The sequence below is a fragment of the Mirounga angustirostris genome, unplaced genomic scaffold (genome assembly GCF_029215605.1).
Source record: "Mirounga angustirostris isolate CCGP_5_RB_7025 unplaced genomic scaffold, mMirAng1.0.hap1 SCAF_15, whole genome shotgun sequence".
Taxonomy (NCBI): domain Eukaryota; kingdom Metazoa; phylum Chordata; class Mammalia; order Carnivora; family Phocidae; genus Mirounga; species Mirounga angustirostris.
Window position 1 is genome coordinate 35,362,662 of NW_026991723.1, and position 22,008 is coordinate 35,384,669.

The 22,008-nt window shown below is 34.3% G+C and overlaps 1 protein-coding gene across 1 annotated transcript in view; it reads right to left on the minus strand.

The window, feature by feature from the left end:
- Positions 1-22,008, minus strand: part of PTPRD (protein tyrosine phosphatase receptor type D) — a 2,419,801-nt gene that overhangs the window by 1,263,145 nt on the left and 1,134,648 nt on the right. The window contains exons 8-9 of the mRNA XM_064580091.1: positions 20,131-20,190; positions 17,482-17,517 (exon numbers count right to left, since the gene is read on the minus strand). The gene's annotated coding sequence lies outside the window, so the exon portion shown is untranslated. The remainder of the gene's footprint in view (positions 1-17,481; positions 17,518-20,130; positions 20,191-22,008) is intronic.

Genomic DNA, 22,008 nt, shown 5'->3' on the forward strand with positions numbered 1-22,008 from the left:
CTAGTCTATAATTGGATATGGCTTTAATGCCACAATAAATTAGTAAAGACTTGATGGTTTCATTCTTATGTCTTTGAAATATACTTTCCCCAGAAATTTCCTTCTAAAAAGATGTAATAAATTATTTAGAGCATTTAAAAGTTTTTCTCTGCGGCATTTCAAAATGGGCTTAACTAGATAATTATTCAACTTTTTCAGGTTAATTAACATGATTAGGTCTATATGATTTCCGATCACTTTAAGTTTGGCAATTTAAGTGTAATTTATAATGTTCCAGAAATCCACATATTTTTAATTCAGATATTCATTTATATTTTTATCATAAAATTCTTTAATCTACTGGTGAACTATCAATCAAAGATTGAATCAAGGATATATTTTAATGTATGTATAGAACTAAAGGTTTTGGGGCACCTGGGTGGCTCAGTTGATTAAGCGACTGCCTTCGGCTCAGGTCATGATCCTGGAGTCCCGGGATCGAGTCCCGCATTGGGCTCTCTGCTTCGCAGGGAGTCTGCTTCTCCCTCTGACCCTCCTCCCTCTCATGCTCTCTGTCTCTCATTCTCTCTCTCTCAAATAAATAAATAAAATCTTAAAAAAAAAAAAAAGAACTAAAACGGTTTTAGGGCGCCTGGGTGGCTCAGTTGGTTAAGCGACTGCCTTCGGCTCAGGTCTTGGTCCCAGAGTCCTGGGATTGAGTCCCACATCGGGCTCCTGGCTCAACAGGGAGCCTGCTTCTCTCTCTCACCCTCTCCCCTCTCATGCTGTCTCTCTCTCTCTCTCTCTCTCAAATAAATAAATAAAATCTTTAAAAAAAAAAACAAAAAACTAAAGGTTTTGTTTTACATCTCTTTAACAATATTTTTCCTAGGTAAGTGAAATAGAATATTCAATAAATTAGTCTATTAAAATTCTTTTTGGATTGACAGATGATTTCATTTACTATCATATTTCAATCATTTCATATATGCAAAGAATTAAATCGCAGTTCAAAGTTTTGTTTTTACCCTTATGAGAGAACTATAGATTATTCCTTGAACATCTAATTGACTTAAATGAACTGACTCCTCTCATTATTTACAGTACACTACAGTATTATCCCCTCTATATTCCTTTTGTGTGAAATCTATGCCTAATTACTGTGCATAAAAGAAAGTGTATTTCATGATACAAAACTTAATGACAGTGAAAAATAAGAAGTTCAAAATGATCCCTCCTGTCTAGACACCATTTGAATCGTAGGCACTTGTTTTGGTACCAAGTCACTGTTTTGTCAGTAGGCACAAATGTCTGATACCAACTGTCACTTCATTGGAAAATAATATCCCTTTTAAAAATTTTCAATCAAGAACTTGCTGAATTTTTTGGGAAAACATCAGGACAAGTTTCTTCCTTTAAGTACCAATCAATTTTCAGAATAACTTCAAATTTCTTAAAATTGTTCCTGTTTTTATTTAACATATAATTTTCTTTTTATAAATCTTTCTTATGTATAACTCCCCAAGAATTTCATCTTTAGTATTTTGCTTTCTGGATATAATATATAGTGATTCCCAATGAATCACTTATTTCTCTACTTTCAATTTTATACTTACAGAAATAATTGGGGAATTTCATATAAAAAAATAAGCTCCTCTCTAAGGACTCATGTTTGCCTTTTTTGAATTCTTGCTATATATTCCACTGATCCCTTAAACTCAGCATGTTGAATCGAACTAGAACTTTGACCTCTGGCTAGGATGAAATAACAAAAAACCTTCTGTGTTAAACAACTAGACAGCAGACAAAATATTGGTAACATTTTTCAAACATTAGCCAACAAGCAGCACGGGACTATGTCCCCTGGCATAAGTGAACCAAAAAAAAAAAAAAAAAAAAGAGCCCTTCAATTGTACCAAACAACAAAGGAGGGTTATCTGTAACAGAATCAAGCCATCTTGCCAAGTTGCAGAGATAGAGATCAAATTTGGGGGAAGTCAGGGAAACTAGATTTGGCAGGTCAGAAGAGAGAGAGGAATGGGGAGCTGCAGAGACAGACAACTCTGTAAAATCTTAGGGAATCCCCCAGTTCTGTCACTGATTATATTTCATGAGAGGAAACCACCAGAAGCCATGGAAAGAGCCACAAAAAAGAGGGGCACCTGGGTGGCTCAGATGGTTGAGCGTCTGCCTTCAGCTCAGGTCATGATCTCAGGGTCCTGGGATCGAGTCTCGCATTGGGCTCCCTGCTCCTTGGGAGCCAGCTTCTCCCTCTGCCTTTCTCTCTCGCTCTGTCTCTCATGAATTAAAAAAAAAAAAAAAAAGAGCCACAAAAAAGGACTAGAAAAGTTCCTGGAGCTCTCACAGGGATGAGGATAACTTACGTTTCCACTTGCCAGCATGGAAAGACTGAATGATACACAGGGTATCAGGTACAGTCCTCAGGATACTGCCTTAGTTTTAAAGCTAAATTAGCTTAAATATAATAAGTTCTCAAGACCTTCCTTACCAAAACTTAAAAACAAAGGACTTAATATATTAACAGAGCATACATTTATGTAATTGGATTGCTAGAAAATGGAGGACACAGGGTAAGAACAAAACATTTGAATAACTAATAGTCAGAATTTTTCCAAGTTGCTGAAAAGTATATACACACAGATTCAAGAAAAACAAAGAGCCCCAGCAGTATAAAAAAATAAAGTGGGCTGGGGAGCCTGGCTGGCTCAGTTGGTGGAGCAAGCAACTCCTGATCACGGGGTTGTAAATTCAAGCCCCACACTGTGTGTAGAGATTACTTAAAAATAAAATATTTAAAATCAGTAAAGCAGGCCAAGAAATAATATAATGAGACTACTGAAGTCAGTGATAAGAAAAAAATATTAAAGTAGAATGAGGAAAAAGAAACATTGAATACAGATTAAAGGAAGGAAGAAAGCAAGTAAGAAAAGGACAAAGGGAAGGAAGCAAGCAAGGGAGGGAGGAAGGAAGGGAAGGGACGAGTCTCATCAGAAACTATCCAAACCAGAAGACAATGGAAAGACATCTTTATAATTTTAGAAAGAAAAAAGATCTGTCACCTGAGAAATTTTGTCAATCTTTGTGACCATGGATTAGATAATTTCTTAGACTGGACATCAAAAGCTCCAAACATTAAAAATGATAAATTGGACTCATCAAGATTAAAAATATTTAGTCTTCAAAAGACACTAGTAATAAAAGAGAAGCCTATGACTGAGTGAAAATATTTGTAAGACATAGATGTGATAAAGAACATGTGAGTTGAATATCTAAATAATTTTACAACTCATTAATAACGAAACCAAGTAACTTAACTAAAATAGGGTTTTGATTTAATTACACATGTCACCATAGAATATATATGACTGGAAAATAAGAAATGATGCTCAACATCATTAGTCATTAGGAAAATGCAAACCAAATCACTACATGTTCAGTAGAATGGCTGAAATGAATAAGACCAATAATACTAAGTTTTGTTGAAGATAAGGAACAACTGGAACTCACGGCTGTTAGAAATGAAAAGTGCCACTGCCACTTTGGAAAATAGTTTGACTGTTTCTCATAAAGTTAAACATAATGGTCCTAATGATCCAGCAATTCCTGTTATAGGCATTTACCCAACCAAAACGAAAACATATGTTTACACAAACATGTTATTTTTATGTCTGGCTTCTTTCACTTATTATAAAGTTTTCAAGCTTCATCCGTGTTGTGGCATGTGTTAGGACTTCATTATTTCTATGGCTGAATAATATTCTTTTTTTAAATTTTTATTGTTATGTTAATCAGCATACATTACATCATTAGTTTTTCATGTAGTGTTCCATGATTCATTGTTTGTGTATAACACCCAATGCTCCATGCAGAACACGCCCTCTTTAATATTCTTTATACATATCATGTCACATTATGTTTATCTGTTCATTGGTTGGTGGATATTTGCATTGTTTCTACCTTCTGGCTATCGTGAATTGTGCTATGAACATTTACATACAAGTTTTTGTTTGAGTAACGGTTTTCTTTTGGGCAGATACTTAGGAGTGAAATTGCTTGGTAACACTGTCATTCTAGTTTAATTTACTGATCATAAATCTTTTTATTAAGATGTATTCTTTGCTGCATTGATATTATGGTTTGTGAAACTGATAGAGATTGTATAGATAGATAGATAGATACATACATACATACAGTCAGGTAAAACTCCACATACAAATGTATTACTGACAGACATATAGAGAGATATGTAGAGATATGTATCATATTTATGTATACACATGTGTATATAGATATATATTACATATGATATGTCCGAAAAATAATCTATGTTAATAGCAAATGCTTTCCCATTAATATGTATTAATTAATTATTTGTGGTAATAGTTAATCACTATATGTCAGATTTTGTATTAAGCATTAAGGATTTGAACATAAATAAAGGCAGCCTTATATGGGGTTCTTGCCCTAAAAAAATTAAATCTAGGGCGCCTGGGTGGCTCAGTTGGTTAAGCGACTGCCTTTGGCTCAGGTCATGATCCTGGAGTCCCAGGATGGAGTCCGGAATCAGGATCCCTGCTCAGCAGGGAGTCTGCTTCTCCCTCTGACCCTTCCCCCTTCATGTGCTCTCTCTCTCTCTCATTCTCTCAAACAAATAAATAAAATCTTTAAAAAAATAAATCTAAATGAATACAGAAAAAAAATACAGGAGAGCTAGGGAGAAACAAAAGATGAGTCTGAACCATAATGGGATGGATAAAACCTTTATGTGCTTAGAATTAAAAGATAAAATCTATGTGGTATTCAAATCTGAAGAGACTTCTATGAGGAGAAGATCTATGCAATTAGATCATTCTATTGCTAAGTTTCCAAAAAAATCAAGGGGTAAGTGAAAGTTGGATTGCTTTGGAACCTAGAAGTAAACTAGCAAATTGTCCTTACTGAACCTAGATGCAAACTGGTGTCCTGCCCAATGCCCTCTGAAGCTAGGAACTGGCCTTCCTATATGCTGGTTTCCAACGTGGAGTCATGCTTCCGTTAGATCCCCACAGATGCAGTAGTGGCTGAAAAAATTCTTTAGAAACCAATAAGCTGGATTTCCTTGAGATTCAGGAAAGCTACAATAAAAGGTTTTCCAACTCATTGCAACTTTGTTCTCTGCTGCTGTTCCCTATGAAACTGGGAGAGGATATTAGAGTAGATTATGTGGTTCAAATCATTTTACAGGCTGGTGGAGTTGAAACCCATAGCAGATGGATTTTAAATAAGCCTTCCATCTCAATACTGTATCCCAATCTTCCAACCCAGAAGTACATATTAGCACTCTCGGTGCAATCACTAAAAAAAGTACTTACAGCTGCAAAATAACTTGGTACAGTTTGTATGACTGGCTTATGAACTAGCAAAATCTCTTTCAAAATGGCCATTGTGTGACAATTTAAATATTTTGGTTTTACTACATTCTTCCCTTCAGTTGTTTAATAAGTATCAAATAAGAATGAAGAGCTGGGTGAAAATGGTGAAGAACTTCAAAGAGGTGGCCAGCATCCCGACTTGGTTTATGGGTACAAACTTTGACATGGGTATATAATGAATAGGTAGCATCTACAAGCATTTTGTATACAGATAGATAGTGCTGCTATTATTGTTTATATTTTTTCTTTCTCTTGATAGAATGAAGGCTCCTTAAAGAGGGCTTATGTTTTATTCATTTTTTTTATTCCAAACACTACAAAAGTCCAACCTACTGGTGAGAGATAAATGATTAATTAAGAATAAGTGGATTAAGATGAAATTTTTGGTATCTTAATGTTTCTAGTGATGACTTTCTGGTTATGTATCTAAAATCTTCTTTCCATTTTCAGACAACATGCTATTTATAATGGGCTCATTCATACCACATTGACATTAGTTTTTTATCAGAATGATTAAAGGAATGATTTGATTACCTCTTATTGTGCCATAATTTCCTGTTTTGATTTTCATACTCTGGGTGTTTTGTTTCATTGTGCCTGTTTAAAATTTTTCCTCTTATTAACATTGCTTATTTTAAAAATACACTACTCAAGGTTGCTTTTCCTTTGAACAGAATGAATAACATGCAGAATGACCTTCAGATTTTACAAAAATAAAAAAACAATACTTGTAACAATACTTAATTCCATATTATTTGTCATATTTATTTAATTTTCTTTTGTTCCTTTGCCCTAAAAAATTACCTTTGTATTAATGGTGATGTTTCCATTCAACCACTAACCATATAAATTAACAAATGTCATACCTGAACTGTGGCCAAAGATATTAATTTTATCTTAATAACCACATAAAAATAATTGTGTATATGCGCATGCTTTTTGCTGGGATGGAAGGTAGAATAAAAGGAAGAATAAAAACAGATCCAGAATATTTTTTAATTAATGTATCTTAAAAAATTAGTTCATTTGAGACACAGAGATACAGAGAGAGAGAGAGCATGAGCAGGGAGAGAGGCAGAGGGAGATGGAGAAGCAGGCTCCCCGCTGAGCAGGGAGCCCAATGCGGGGCTTGATCCCAGGATGCTGGGATCATGACCTGAGCCGAAGGCAGACGCTTAACCATCTGAGCCACCCAGGTGCCTCTGTATCTTAAAAAAATTAATATGTACTTGTTATACTTATCTTTGTTATTGTCTTAAGATGAAACTTTGTTCATAATAAATAATTCTGCTATAAAATGTCTTAAATTCTTAACTTTTGTCAAATGGTAATAAAATTGCTGAATAAACTCACAACATAACTAGAAAGAAAACCCAGACTCATGCACACAGACACACATTAAATAAGTAGCCATGAAGTCATAGTTTGAGCCAGCAGAGAATTTAAAAATAGAAGCAAAAGATAGTTCTCTTATAAATTGTTGATCTCCTCATACATCTTGTTGCTAAGTTAGCTGTTTTCCTTAGGAAGGAGGATCATTCTGACAGCTACAACTTGTTAGTGTTTCCCTATAAAATTGGTCTAGAAATATTAAAAGGTATTCTTATGATCTGTTTGACATTTTAAGAGTATTATTTATATAATACTGAAAGAATGAGGACACAGCAAATAGCCACATGTTCTTTATTTACCAAAATTGGGCATTCTCAATTACCTTCACAGTGGCATCAAAGCCATTTTTCATCTGGCTTTGTTTAGAGAAGTAAAATCAACTCACTGCCTCACCAAGTGCCCAAAATCCCAACTGGGAAATAGAGAGTAAGCAAGACCAAGTGAGATGATATTTACTGTCAAAGGGGATAATAACTTAATAAGGTATTTATAACTTATATAATAAATAAGTTTGTATTATATGTGTATCACTTATGTAATATGTAAATATTATAAACATGTATAATGTATTACTTGCATAATATATAAATATATGCTAACTGATATATATTTATATATGCATCAATTGTATATAGATAGTATTGCTCTTACTTATGTATATATCTATGCATACATAATACACATACATATATCTGTATATGTATGTGTGTATGTGTTCTCAGTCAGGAACAAGTTAGAAACAAGAGCCCTATTTTATTATTATTTTTTATTGTTATGTTAATCCCCATACATCACATCATTAGTTTTAGATGTAGTGTTCCATGATTCATTGTTTGTGCATAACACCCAGTGCTCCATGAAGAATGTGCCCTCCTCAATACCCATCACCAGGCTAACCCATCCTCCCACCCCTCTCCGCTCTAGAACCCTCAGTTTGTTTTTCAGAGTCCATCGTCTCTCATGGTTCATCTACCCCTCCGATTTCCCCCGCTTCATTCTTCCCCTCCTGCTATCTTCTTCTTCTTTTTTTTTTCTTAACATATATTGCATTATTTGTTTCAGAGGTACAGATCTGAGATTCAACAGTCTTGCACAATACACAGCACTTACTAGAGCACATACCCTCCCCAGTGTCTATTACCCAGTCACCCCATCCCTCCCACCCCACCCCCCACTCCAGCAACCCTCAGTTTGTTTACTGCGATTAAGAATTCCTCATATCAGTGAGGTCATATGATACATGTCTTTCTCTGTTTGACTTATTTCGCTCAGCATAATACCCTCCAGTTCCATCCACGTTGTTGCAAATAAGAGCCCTATTTTAAATGTAGGTCCTAAAGAACATTCTAAGACATTACACTTCATTTACTATCTGAGTTTTGTCTTACAGCGATACTTCTGGAAGTTTGTTGCTTAAAGGAAGCATTGTGCTGTGCATTCCCACCTTAATGCCAGTTAATAAAGAAGGTAGAGGAAAGTGTCCATGAAATTCCCTGGAACTTTTCTGCCATACTCATCTAGGATCACCTTTAGTTATCCATGCCCTCCTTATTGTTTTTATTTTTGCCTTCAGAGAGAGGGATCAGTATATATGAAGTTATCTTTAACATCTGAGTACAACTCTGGTCCCCCTTTTCACTCACAGTCCCCTAAAGACAGGTCCCTGATTATTCAGTTATTTGTTGAATGCCTACTGTTGGTCTGTAGGTACTGAGCTACAGCTGTGAATAGAATTAACAAATTCCCACCTTCACAAACTTAATAGATTAAGATGGACAAGGAAATGATCAAATAAAATGCGAAATATAAGTGGCAACATCTATAAATAGGAATTTCTTTAACTTTGAATGGCCAATTTGCATATATGCAGCCCTCTGGACTGAGACACACGCTGCTCTGGAATTCACCCAAGCCTAGAAATGATTTTCTCTGGGAATTTGCTCACAGAGATGGGACTCAAACATGTGGCCGATACATTTTGAAAATTTTATTGGAGATGTAAGAGACTCTTTACCTTTATTTGCTTTTAGGTAGAAGTCAAATATTTCTGAGGCTGTGGATTATTGCAAACCGAGTTTTAAACTATTCAAAGGTGTTAACCTTGATCAGATGCTCTGAAAAGATAGCATGACACTTGAAAGTCAATTGAAAGGCTGTGAACCTATTTCCGTTTTCAATTTGAATGTTAGTTTGTGGTTTGAAATTAGTGTGAAAAAACAAATACCCAGTGATTAAAGCTCAGAGCAGCACTGCTGTGTTGTTAAAACACTACTCCAGAGGGGAGGGCTCTGAAAATCCTATACAAATACATTAAAAAAAGGTTTATTTTTTAAAAAAGCAACACATATGGCAAAACCTATATTTTTCCTTTCACAATGTAAACTCTTTTAAATGTTCTTTAGCTATATGCTTTTTGTATATATTAGAGTTTAATGTGGAGAAACATGCTGAGTAGAAAGTGAGCCCATATGAAGGAGCCTAGAAGTGCTAGAACAAAGCTTTTTCGAAAAGGACTTCCTTTCTATGTAGTCAACAACAGAAAGGCATGGGACACTTCAGTGTATAGAGAGTTAAACTGTGTGTGTGTTTGGGTGCAGGGTGGCAAAAGTAAGGAGGAATACTAATTCTAAACCCTCAAAAACCTTTCCAGTTTTCCTATAGCATATTCTATTTGAATATGCCTGTTCAGCTGTTCCTAAGAGAAATCTTGTTCCTAGCCAAGAAAGGTAATGTCCTATCAATATAAATATTCAGCCATACATTGAATTTGCTGATCTGATAATTAGGAACAAGGATACTGGTTAGACATGCACTATTTCTGTTACTTGCTTCCTAAGAGATATCAAGATAATTGCTTTTTGTAATATTCTATGCATTCTTTTCAGTAATATTCTATGCATAATATTTCACTTGCTGCATTATTTTACAATTACCTATCACTGTATACGTCTCCCTGCTTGAGGACGGGTATTCTTAATTGTCCTTCTGTTTCCAGCACCTACCTCAGTGCTTGGCAGAAGTTTGGCACATAATGTTTAATTCAAGAAATAACTATGTTTATTGGCAGGCCAATTTCCTCTATAACTCACCAAGTACAGTTTTCTTTCTTTAAAGATTTACTAAATAGAATTTACAAATTAAGGCGCAAGAATTAATTATAAATAATTTGCCTAAGAAATTAAGTTTCTAGATGGCATAAATCACGTGCAATCAGGATCATTCATGCTTCTGTTAGAAACCTATCAACCCTTATAAAATTTCAAATTACAATCTGAAACGTAAAAATGATCAGTTGGAGATTATCAAACACACTGAGCTGGACAGAGCAATATGTCAGCACCTTTGCCCACATCCAGAGCCTGGAGGTGTTCGAAGGTAAGCAGCGCCTTCATCATTCTGGCGTTCTATTTTAGTCTAAGTCTACATCAGAAGCCTGCCAGGGCTCCGTGCTGATAACAAAGCACTATCGCTTTTCAAAGTGACAGGGCATGGTGACATATCAACACTAGGACTTAAATGAAAAGCCCCTTCTAATTTAACTGAGAATCTGCTGAAGATGTATTCAGCTTCAGCACTCTGGTTTTCAATTAAAACTTTTTTGTAGCAAGAGAAAAGTTTGGCATATTCTTTCCTTTTTTGAGGCAGTTACGGAATCGCGTGGAAAAGACAGTAGTATAGTGTAGAGATGGCCCGGTAACAGCTAAGTACGTATCAGTCTTTTTCATCCACTAATTGAGGTTCCTACAGTTCACAACAAAATCTTACCTAAAATTCGCATTGCTGAAAAGATCCTCTCTCTCAATACAACTCTTCTTCAATGAATGTTTTTTCTGATACAGGGCATAAGAAGGCAAAGGGGGAATAATGTATCAATTACCGAGTACCTGCTTGTGCCACGTCTTATCAGTAGAGGGATGGGGGCGGGGGACTCTTACCTGTGTTATTTCATGTAAATATTACATGTGCTATTTCATTCCTACGAAGGTATATGATGTAGATATGACTATTTCCATGTTTTGTTTATACAGAAAAAGAAATGCATGAGTAAAGAAATTAAGTTAACTTCAGTATGGTCACACAACTATTAAGTGGTACAGTTGGAATATGCCCTGCTACTCTTGTATATTAGCTACAATATTGCTAAAATTTAAAAGTGGAGAATTATGGATAACATCAACAAATTAAGCATTTATTTACTTATTTAATGACACTTCTTACTTGCACTTTCCTTAAATGAAGTTCTTGAAATTATATAGCCAATAGCTTTTTATCTTAAAACCAATTCTTTTTTTTTTTGTTATCTTTTCTTAAAGCTTTTATTTAAATTCCAGTTAGTTAATATGCAATGTAATATTAGTTTCAGGTGTACCATTTAGTGATTCAACAGTTACACACAACACCCTGTGCTTAAAGCCAATTCAGAAAACTTCAACATGCTGCAAATTTCTAACACAAAAGTGTACCACATCTTAAAATCTGTTTTTCAGAATTGCATTGGTGCCTCTTATTGTTTGGCCTAGTTCAACAGAATTCCCACTATTGACCTTATAATTGCCATTAGGGGTATTATATTCAGTCAGGAACTATGTCTTCTTTATGATGCCATACAACAAATATTTTTCTCAAACATCAGCACTAATTAAAAGTTTTACTTTTCTTAAATAACTGGTATTTAAAAACTATGTATCTCATAGATATCGAAAAAAAACCTTATTTATCATTTCTATTTTTAGCCACTAATAATATCAAGGCCAGGTTTATTATCCAGTTTTACAAACTTCTGGAAATTATTTTTCAATCTTAACTTTACCCTTAGGTTTATTTTAGTGTTTTTTAAAATTTCTCCATGACTTCAACATTTATTCCATGTCATGATGAACACTTTTAGAGTTGCCTCTATCATTTTTGAGAATGAGATGAGTTATCAATAAATAACCAAACAGAATTTGGACTGGAGCCAGAGGAAGGATGTGGGCCAGACTTCTTGATGCAATTTTTTATACCATTAGATCATGATCAGAGCGTCTTTCAAAGTATTTCTTCATATTTGTTGGTAGTGTTTCAAATCACTAAACTGCAACATTGGATTTTCAGATTGCTATCAGGGAAAGAATAGACTACTTTACTTCAGGAGATAAAAGCCTTCAGTACTGTTGATAAAGAATAATTTTAGTCACACACATGAGCACAGCACCAGTTAGAATTTTGTAAAGAGCATTTCCTTTTAGGGAGAAAACAAGTTTTCTGGCAATTTGTCTCTGAGACAGCCATTAAGTACAAAGTGATTCCATATATAAATATATAACCACCATTAAGTACAAAGTGATTTTATACATGTATATGTAATATGTATATATGTACATTATACATATAATATGTAATATGATTATATATATATGCATATATATATATAAATATCACAGCTTATTCCTCCCCCCCCCCCCCCACCGCCCAAGCTTAATGCTTAGAACACATTTTTCTTCAAGAAATCTTTTAGTGGACTTCCTCCACATCAAATCCCTATCTTCTTCAAAATGGCATGAGTCAGTCTGCCATCACTTGATTGATCAAAACTTGGACCAAGAAAGGCAGCCATATGGTACCAAACTCAATGATGCTATGCTGCAAAATAGAAAATCTGGAATCAACAGATGCCAAGAAGCAGAATGCATAGTGGTATATGAATTAATGCAGGCAGACATGAATAAAAATATTGATGCACTTTTAGATTGATATTGATACATGTATGTCAATGAAAAGTTATGGAATCATTTTCATTTTCTAAACAAATGCCCTGAAGAGAGATTATAAAACAGGGTTTGATTTTAAAAGTCAATTGGAATTGAACAAAAATATAAATGCATACTCTTGTTTTACTTTTTGCTTTTCTTTCCTTTTGAAACACTGTAACCAGACTGGCATCATAGATAACATATGGCTAAATAATTCAAACACTCTGCAAATATTTATTGAATGCTTTCCAGTACCAGGTACTGTTCTAGGCTCTGATGATATTGCAGCAAGTAAGGCAGCTATGTCATTTATGGGGTTTAGGTTCAAGGTAAGCAGAAAGAATGAAATTAAATTAATAAACAATATAATTTCAGGTAAGTACTATGAAGAAAACAATGCAGGGTGATATAATAAAATAATGAGGGGAGTGAAAGGAGTTACTTGAGACACTACTCATGGTGACATATTTTGTTGAGACCTGAATGGAGAGGTATCACTTATGAAAATATATGGGGAAAGAACACCCCCTGCAGAATCACGAGCAGGTACAAAGGCCCTTAAGTGGGAATAACCTTAGAATATTCGATTGCAGAAAGCAAGCTTTTGTGTCTTGAACATAGAGAGTGGAAAGGGGAGGTGGTAGTGGAAAAGAAGAAAGGCATCTTGACAAGATGAAAGGCTTCTGCTGTAAACTACTTTTGTTTCTTGTACAGGCAAAACTTAACTGATTTGGGCCTTATGTTTCTCATAAATCATGAGCTGATCTTTGGAGTCCCTTCACATCTAAAATATCCTGTTGAAATACTTCCAGAGGGCTAGATATTCTTTGGTAATTCATTCACATTAACCATTGCTGGCATTTAGAAATACATACTCCTTGACTAAAAGGGTTAAAGCATCTATTTGTGCTGGTAATGCACTGAATTTTTAAAGCACTAGATAAAAATGTATTTGTAAAATTAGTTCTCCCAAAGTGCTCACTGCCATTAACTGGGAGTGTTGTCCATTTTTGGAAACTGCATTAAACTCTTTTAGGATGTTAGGATGCTACTTAGTAAATTGCTGCTTTGCTTCAGTGAGTAGAAAAAGCATTTCCAGTTAGCTAAACTCTAGGCATATATAGAATATAGAGAATCAATCTACATTTAGGAATTGATTTTTTTAAACTAATGTTTTTCAGTCTTTTCTCAAATTCATGTCATTCTCATATACATTCCCAATAGTAATATTCCTAAAGGTGAAATGAGCATTACCCCACGAAGGCATTTGAATAATTTGCTATCCTTTTGGTATACGATTCCTCTTCGGGGAATATGACTCCTTTTTGTTCTCCTTCCCCAAGAACTGTTCTTCTAAAGTTCCTAATTATACTAAATAAAATTCATTAACTTAAAAAAATTCCTTACTTTCTACTATTGCATGTATAGCTTTTGTTTTTAGAACTTTGACCACTTACTGCTTTATCACTAGGCTAGTATCTCCCAGCCAGGGTTTTGCAACATGCTAGTGTCACATGACCAGATGAGAGATACATCATTCATGCAACCATGTATTTAATACATTGTTATTGTGTACACATTTAGTGTTGGGCACTGTGCTTAGTTGGGTATGCAACCAGGAGTTAGAGAGATATAATTTCTACCTTACAAAGGTCATGGTCTAGGATGGTGTGTATGTGGAGACATGGAGGGGGTTGCAGACAGGCCAGTAGTCAAGTGAAATATGCAATGATAATATCTGTGCTGGAAGAAGAATTGAGTGAATAGAAACAGCAAGGAATGGTACCCATACATGTTTAAAAACCAGAGACAATAAGGCAGCAATAAGGCAATAAAGCAAAGTTAGCAATAAGGCAAATAAAGTGGAACTTGAGAAAAAAATGATTTCCAGGTAGAGTGTAAGAAAAAGGCTTGGTGGTAAGAAAATAAGTTCTATTAGCTTATTTGTATTACATTAGCTGCATTTACAGGCCTGGTGAGAGGAAGATGAGGTAAAACCTTCTCTATTGGCTTCTGTTTCCTCTGTGCCATCAGTAGATGAGATTATCTATGTAGCTTGAGGGGGAAAGCTACGGGATCCTGAAGTATAAAGGACAGTGAGAAAGTATGAAATACTTAGAGTTTCGATGTAAAAAGTTGTAGGAAATTTTTATTTCCAAATTAACTCTAAAAACAAATATATAATCTACAGAATCATACCTTGCATTTTTAACTCCTCAGATAGCTGAAGATAACAAAGGAACCCTAAAAGATTAAATAAGAAAATAAAGATACTTCTCTTTATTCATGGTGTTCATTCCTTGCTGAGTGGTGGGAGGATCTACTTGCAATAGATCATCAGGAATAAAGGAACAAATGGCCATGGTGATCTAGGATGAACCAATCTTCCTCAGCTCTACTGTGTGACTTGCTTTAGTCGTGGCAGTTAGAACAGTTATGCAAGCAACCTTGAAAGGTGCTTGCATACTGGGGCTTCTCCTTTTAAAATGCTCCCTATTTGAATCTCTCTGCCATGATATAAGGAAATCCAGGTTATACTGTTGAGAGGTCATATGGAGAGGCCCAGGAAGACAAAAAGCCATATGAATATAGCAGCCTTGTAGAGAACTGAGACAGTCTGTCTTTGTACCAAGGCTCCATACACAGGAGAGAGGCATCTTGAAACTTCCAGCCTAGCCTAGCTACCAGCTCACCTAAGCCACCTGAGTGATCTCAACCAGCATGTGGAGTAGAACTGCCTCACCAACCAGAATCATAAAGAATGTTGAGATTTAAGATTTTTAAAATTTATTTATTTATTTGACAGCGCACACAAGCAGGGGGAGTGGCAGGCAGAGGGAAAGGGAGAAGCAGGCTCCCCGCTGAGCAGAGAGCTGGATGTGGGACTCGATCCCAGGACCCTGGGATCATGACCTGAGCCGAAGGCAGACGCTTAACCGACTGAGCCACCCAGGCACCCCAAGAATGTTGAGGTTTAAACTACCATTTTGGAGTAGTTTGTTACACAGGAATAATTAACTGATATACCAGTTAAACTTTTAACAAACTTTCAATTGCCCCTTGTGGCAGGTTTGCTGAATTACATTGACAGGGAAGCTTATTACAGAACAAGTATGAAAATCCAGCCACACACTTTTTCCCAAGGGCATTCACCAAGTGCATAGAAGTGGTAGGTCGATAACTAAAGGGAGGCTAGAAGAGATGAGGTCTTTCCCCTGAGGCAAGTGGAGTATTTCCCAAACGTAAGCTGATGCCCGCTGAGGAATAGCAATAGTGCAGGGATGGTGCAATACTCCTTATGATGAATTCAGGGCTTTGAGTGAGTGTAAGTCAGTGGCAAGCTAAGGTTGGGTGGGGCAGAAAAGGGATCTTTAAAAAAAGAAGCATCTAAAATCAATGAGCTAGGTTTCTATTAAAAAAACAGAGTAAAAAGAGCAAAGTAAGGAAATAATATAGATAATAGGAGAGGTCAACAAAATAGAAAAGTGACAAATTAGTAGAAAATGTTAACAAACCCCAAAGTTAGTTCTCAGAAAAGATCAATAAAATTGATAAAGTCTGAGTTATGCTAACCAAGAAAAAGGAGATATTAAAAGAGGATGAGAAAAGGAGATTAATACAATTTACTACTATCAGGTATAAAAGAGTAGATATCACTTCAAATCAATAGACATTAAAAGAATGAGAGAATATCATGAACAGCTTTATGCCAACAATTTGGAAAGCTCAGATAAAATGAACAGATTCCTTTAAAAATTGTATGACTTGTCTCACTTAACACCCAAAATGAATTTGTGGTAGATCATACATAAATGTAAAAGCTAGAAGTATATAGGAGAATATCTTCAAAACTTGCATTAGTCAAATATTTCTTATACAGAACACACATTTTTTATCTTGCACATAAAAGTACTAACCATAAAAATATATTAGATTAAAATGTTAAATTCAAGTTCATCAACATTAAAAATACCAGCCCAGGGCGCCTGGGTGGCTCAGATGGTTGGGCGTCTGCCTTCGGCTCAGGTCGTGATCCCGGGGTCCTGGGATCGGGTCCCGCATCGGGCTCCTTGCTAGGCGGGGAGCCTGCTTCTCCCTCTGCCTCTGCCTCTCTCTCTCTCTCTCTGACTCTCATGAATAAAAAAAAAAAAAAAAAAAAAAACATTAAAAAAAAATACCAGCCCATCAAAATATATCATTAAGAAAGTAAATAAGCCAGTGAAGCTACAGAGTGGGAGCAAATATTTATAGTACTTATATCTGACAAAGATTTATATACAGAATATATAGAGAGCATTGACCAACCAACAATACAAAGACAAACAACCCAATTAAATATGGACAGAAAACTTGAATAGACACTTCACAAAAGAAGATATACAAAAAGGTACTTAATATCATTTGTCATTAGAGAGATATAAGTAAAACCACAATGTGATACTATTTCAATTTACTAGAATGGCTAAAAATCAACAATATAGACAATCCAAACGTTAGCAAGAAAGTGGAATAACTTGAATTTTCTTTTTCTTTCTTTCTTTCTTTCTTTCTTTCTTTCTTTCTTTCTTTCTTTCTTTCTTTCTTTTAGAGAGAGAGAAGGGTTGAGAATATGGGGGGGAGGGGCAGAGGGAGAGGGAGAGAATCTTAAGCAGGCTCCATGACCAGTGCAGAGCCCAAGGCAGACCTCTATCTCAAGACCCTGAGATCATGACCTGAGCCAAAATCAAGAGTCAGACACTTACCCACTGAGCCCCCCAGGAGCCCCAGGAATAACTGGAATTCTTATAAAATGCTAAGGATTACCTTGGTAGCAGTATAAATTTATGTAATTATTTTGGAGAACTTCTATGTACTTATAAAGCTAAAGCTAAACTTAACATCCAGCAATCACACTAATAGGCATTTATCCCCAGTACAGGAAAACATATGTCCACAAGAAGACTTACATGACAATATTCATCACACTGAAGGCAACTGTCTACCTGCAGGAAAATAAACTAATTGTGATAAATTCATACAGTGATATATCATTATGCAGGAATAAAAAGGAATATGCTACTGATAAACACAATACTTGAATGAAATTCAAAAACATTAATTTGAGCAAAAGAAACCATGCACAAAAGAATGCATATTTAAGATTTCATGTACATGGATTTTAGGAACAGGCAAAACTAATTATGGCAATAGAAAGCAGAAAAAGTTTGCCAAAGGTGGGTGCTAGAGATGTAGAATTGACTGAAGATTTGTAAAAAAAAAAAACTTTCTAGAGGGTTGAAAATACTCTGTTTTGCTTCAGGTAGAAATCCCAAGGGTATATACAATTACCAAATTAATTGGACTTAATATCATATCATATCAATACACAACCATTTATATAATTGAATTCTATTTTATACAAATTATGTTCTAATAAAGATTAGTTAACTGCCTAAGAAATTGACAAACAATTCCGTTATTTTTCCATATTAGTGTATATTTAATGATATACTTCTTGGTAATGGATAAAAGATATACAAATAACTTGCCAAGAATTTTCCAAGTCCCAGAGTTCATTTTAGGTCATAGATAGGGCCAGGATGAGTATTACAGGCGGCAAACAAAAAGGAATAAGTCAGATAAGAAAATTTTGGTTTGGGGCATCTTCTTTGTAATCCAGTCCCTATTATTGTACTGTACGCTTAACTTTTCTAAAGGGTTATTACCTTAAAACTTGAAAGTAGTTGCTATAATGGAATCAGAAGAATACATGTTCAAATATTTTGAAATATGTGTTTATTAAATGCATATTATTAGAAGCTACCATTTTTCAGAGCTCTTAAAATTTACTTCATGTCCACATTTTATCAGGCAACTGTCAGATTAGAACCTGTGCCTTCAATTTTGTAAGCTATTCCAAATTTCATAAAACTGGACTTAATCTGTCCTCTTGTAGGAAATGCATCTAAGCTACTGCCCATATCTCTGTGATATACTTCAAAATAACCTTGGTTTGAATTAAGCTTACCGATAAATGGGAAGCATTTAGAAAGCCTATTTAATTCCAAACCAATACCAAACTGTTTCTTATAAAACAGTACTTCATCTTATTTCATTAATCCTGTAGATTTTATTTTTCCATAAAACTTTTATCATAAGAATCAAATATATGAGAAGCAAGTGTTATTAGCTATGTTATTGTAATAATACAAATGTTTATGACATTTTAATTGATTAGACTAAATATGTATTTTTTAATGCTCTAATGTGAAAATGCCTTTTATTCTATAAAATTTTCCAAAAGGACTATGTTTATATATTCTAAATCAGACCTCATTTTCATTTGCCAACTACATATGGCAAAAATTTCTTAATTCTATTAAGGGTTTATATACTCCATTAAGAAACATTTCTTTCAAAATATTCTCCTTATATGGTATACATTTCATTGAATTATGCTTAGAATGTTTTGAGAACTTATCTTGAAATTACCTTTAGATCTATTTTGAAGCACAAAGAATATCAGTCACCTGACTTTATAATAATTTACTTTAGCCAAAAGTATAATTTTAATATCTTGATACACCCTTTGCCTTCATGCAAATTAGACCGATAATGGCTATTTCTATGCATATTAAAAAAACATACTTTGGATCATGCACTTCAAAAAATTTAGATTGTTTACAGACAAGTCCAATAGGACTTATCTTTAGACATTTTATTATAATTTTATTTTAAATTTTTATTTTAGGTATTTTATCATTATAGCTTAATTATCATAGGAAATTAAAAAGTAGGGAGCAAATTCTAGCTCAGTTCACATTTCTAATTAGGAGAGACTTCTGACTAACTCTGAATAAGTTTGGAAGCTTCAGCTAACCTAAATCTCATGCTATTTAAAGCAAAATCAAATCCCAGCTCTCATTTGTTGCAGATTCTTCTGTATTTCACTTTTTATTTTTTTTGCTTTTCCCTTAAACAGTTTGGAAATAATCTATTTTGTTCATTTAATTTCATTGCTGTTCCCTTTTCTTTGTTTATTCTATATTAGATTTCAGTATTACTTTTTAGCTCTTTGGTATTCCCAATTACTGATTATTTGTAAAGATTATTTCCTTTATATTTAAAATGCTAACAGCAATGTCCAAATTTAAAAGTGCTCTTCCTTTAACCACTAGATTCTATCTTTATGTCAACAATAATAATTGCTTTTATTGACTACTTATATCAACTTCTCTGCTAAGTGCTTTACATGTATTATCATATATCTGTAATGAAAGATTAAAATCCTTGAGATTCATAGAACATTTATAATCTAAGTAAGTATGGTATTTGAGATATTTGAAAACATTGTTTGTCAATGAAAGAACATTGAAAACACCAAATAAATGTGGGAATCTTATTTAAAAAGTAATGAGCTAATGGGTGTTAATAGCTCACAATCTGGATTCAGTGAATTTTTCCTTTGGACCCTGCACCAGGGCTTAATTAGCCCTAAAACTAAGTTAAACTCTCAGAAGCTTCATCTTTAAAACATAAATACTAATAGAGTCTACTTTAAACTGTTTTGAGGATTAAACACACGTACAATGCTTGGTTCAGTGATTGACACTCACCTAGTAAGGACTCAATAAATAAAAGTTGTTATAGTCTTAGAATGGCATGCTCTGGAGTATCTGTAAGACAAAAATATTCCACTTGTGTTTCAACATATTTAATCCCTTCTGGTGACCCTAAAGAACTGCTGTTAGGTTGAATTTTCTCTTTTGATTTAATGACTAGAACTAGATAGCTACATTATTTTTCATTTCCAATGAGGAATCCCAGAACAACTCAAGAAAAGTAACTATCTTTTTCTCCTAATCGTTACTTTATTTTTTTCTTTGCGTCAAGTAAAGATATTTATTTGCTGGCTTAGATGAAGTATTTAAACATTCATGGACCAGTTAAAAATTCCAATTTGGTGCTTAAAAAATACTACAGTTGATAAATAGGCCTTATTTCCAGTAAACTCACATAGCATTCCATTTATTTACCTGACTTACTTGAAAAATGAATAATCCTTGAAGAGAAAGAAAAAATGGGTATAGAAATGAACTAGGCACAGTTAGAGAATAGAAAGCCAAGAATAGCTATGGTGGAGTTGTAAGCTGCATGGGGATTCTTTAGGTCACACATTGCTGAGAGGAAGTAGAACTTTGATTACTCAGAGTGCAGATACCACAGTGAACAAGACAGCATTTCACAGAGATTCCTGAAAGACAGAAGTAAAACTACTCTGCTTTAGAGAAAGAAGTACTGTCTACCCACCCTAATAAATTCTAAACTTTATGCCCACAAAATCATAGGGAGCCACCAAGAAATTAACTGATGGGATTAAATAATCTTTAAAAAGATAATATAATCTGTGTTCTCCAAATCACATCACTTTCTGAAATAATAGGCACACAAGCAAAAATTGCTAGACATGTGTAGAAGCAGAAGAATATGTCCTATATCCAGAGGGAAAAAACTCAATAAAAATACCCATGTTGGAATCATCAGAAAAGGACTTTAAAACAGACATTACAAATGTGATCAATAATTTTAAGGCAAGATGCATTTAATGAATGGATAGATGGGGATTCTCAACAAAGAAATGGCTATAAAGAATAAACAAATGAAAAGTTGGGAATAATATATATATAGCTATATATAATATAATAATATAATATAATACACACCTACATGTAAGCCAGGCAGTAGAAAATGTCCAAACTGAAGGACAGAGAAACAATGGCTGACATGAATTTCAGATACATATAAGATCATACCATGTGGCATGAGATACATTCAGTTGAAGTGTAAGAAAAAAGAAAAGAAAAACGTTAGAACAAAAAACAATATTTGAAGAATACTTTCCAAAACTTTCCTTAAGTTTTCCCAATTTGAGGGAAACTATAAAACCACCACTCCAAGAAAGTTCAGGGAACCTTAAGCATGATAAACACACATGCGTATATGCACATGTATGCGCACACACATCGAGAAACAGCCCAAGACATAAACAAATTGTTCAAACTGAAAGATGATGAGAAAAATTTCAATGTAGCTCAAAAAAAGGCTTGTTACAGTAAAAAACAGCTATGATAAGATTTTTTTCTGACTTTTTCTCAAAAACAAAGTGAGCTAGAGGACAAGGATACATCTTTAGAATGCCAAAGGAAAAAAGAAAAACACCGTCATCCAAGATTGCTTTATCTAGACAAATAAAAGTGGAATAAACGCATTTGTTGAGCAATAAAATATAAGATAATTTGTCATTAGCAGATATGTACTTCAAGGAATGATAAAAGGAATTTTTCATGATGAATAGAAATGATACAGGATTAAAATTAGAATATATATGAATGAAGATAAGGGTTGCAAATAGTAAATAAGTTTTAGGACAAACTGAAAACAAATAGCAAAAATATAAACTTAACCCCACATTTGTCAATGATTATATTAAATGA